This window comes from Nicotiana attenuata, unplaced genomic scaffold (genome assembly GCF_001879085.1).
Source record: "Nicotiana attenuata strain UT unplaced genomic scaffold, NIATTr2, whole genome shotgun sequence".
Taxonomy (NCBI): domain Eukaryota; kingdom Viridiplantae; phylum Streptophyta; class Magnoliopsida; order Solanales; family Solanaceae; genus Nicotiana; species Nicotiana attenuata.
The window spans coordinates 35,225-37,296 of record NW_017674335.1 but is presented as its reverse complement, the minus strand read 5'-3'; positions in this window follow the sequence as shown (position 1 = coordinate 37,296).

Genomic DNA, 2,072 nt, shown 5'->3' with positions numbered 1-2,072 from the left:
TAGAGGGGAAAGAATATTAAAACTGTTATGGAATCTTGAGCGGAATTTAAGCATACGGGTTGGCTACAATCTTAAACTACTGAACTAGTTAGTTTATTTTCTAAATTATGCAGTTTCCTTTCTACTATGCCATGATTTCTATGAATCAAGGTGGAAAATTTGACAAATAAATCTCTTGTTTTCTCACTAACTTTAGTTTTTGCATCAGAAATATGTGATTGTTTTAAACCAGACTAGAGGTTTTTTCTATAAAGTTAGTGCTGCTGATTGAAGTTTAACTTTTAGTCTTAATCTTGAAGTAATTTTACCATTTAGCTTCGTGGTTGTGTAAAGATTAGTACAGGAGATAACCGAGTTAAAAGAGAAGCCCAATGAAGAAATAAATTTGATGAAACAAAATCAAGAGAAAATGCAATTAGAATTACTCCACAGAGATATGCTCCTATAAAAGTATTATTGACAAATGTTTTAATATTTATTAGGTCCTTTGACGCCAACAATGGCCATGAATGAATACTACAAATATCAAGGATACCTAGTGTTATTGAAAATACTCTACCTTCTCAAGGTACTACTCATCTTTATCCTTCGGCACTACTATTTTATTTCTATTGTTTGATCATCCATATGCTTTTTTCTTGATAATATCATCCATTATTATCAACAAAATCATTTGAGTAGCCATGTCCTCTGCACTGAAAGCATTTTCTAGTTCTATTATAGACACAAGGTTTACAAATAGAAAGAATAGAGGAAGTGAACCTTAGTAACTATCGAACTTGTTTTGATAAGTAAATTACCAATAGAAAAAATCCCTAAGCTAGATATATCCTTTAATTCAAATGTCTTTTACTCTCATATGGACTATGCCAAGGGAGATGAATTTTTAAGATATTAAATTTTTATTGCAATTGAAAGAATATGTACTAGTCACATATTGGTGTAACTCTTTCCCTTGTTGTGTATATTTTGTTTGATTAAGAATAACTTACATGTGAACCAGAACAGCCATGTTCCAATGTTGTGAATTTGTCCTTACTTCTTGTGGCTGTTCTTTCATTGTGTGTAATGTAATTTTTATAGTAAAATTTTAAGGAAAATGATGACATGCAGATATACTAGAAGCTAGTATGACAATGCCTTAAAATTTAGTAAGTTCTCGCACGTAATTAAAAGATAAAGGCATTATCTACTAGTGCTTAATGAAGTGATGTGAATTTTTAAGATACTCTACATGTGCTTAATGGAGTGATGTGAATTTTTAAGATACTATATCTCTTTTACAATTAAAAGAATATGTACTAGTCGCATACTAGTGTAACTCTTCCTTTTGTTGTGTAGATTTTGCTTGAGTTTAGAATGACTTATATGGGAACCAAAATGATATATTCCCATGTAGTAAACTTATCCTTGCTTTTTGTGGCTATTTTTTCATAGTATATAATGTGATTTCTTAAAATAGAATTTCAAGGGGAATGATGACCTGATATACTAGAAGATAATGTGGAAAACCTTAAAATTTAGTAAGTTCTCGCACATAATTAAAAGATAAAGGCATTATCTCGTTTGTTGGAAGTTCTCGTACATTAAATTTGTTTTTGTTTCCAGAAAATTTTCTACGAGACTTGTATTGATATAGAAGATTTATGTAGCCCATCTCTACTAGCTAACAGGTTTTACGTCCTGTGGTAGGTATTATGTTTGGATATAGCTTCATATTAATCGTATGAAGGTTCATGAGTTTCTTGTTGCAATGGTCCATATAACTTAATCTTGGAATTGTGGTTATTTTTAAGTTCTTATCAGAAATCAATTATTCTTAAATTAGCTATAGTTTCTAGAGAAATTTAATTTCAACTATTTGTGGTACATACAGGCCTAAAGCACTCACTTCAACTCTTGTCTTACAGTGTATGACTAAGGCTAAGGTTTTATCGAGGATAAGGTGCATAATTTTCTGTCACCTATTTGAGAGCTTCATTAATAGTAGGGGTGTGCATTCGAATCGGTTTATCGATAAATCGAATCGATTATTTGTTATCGGTTTATCGATTTCGATTTTGATTTCGAAA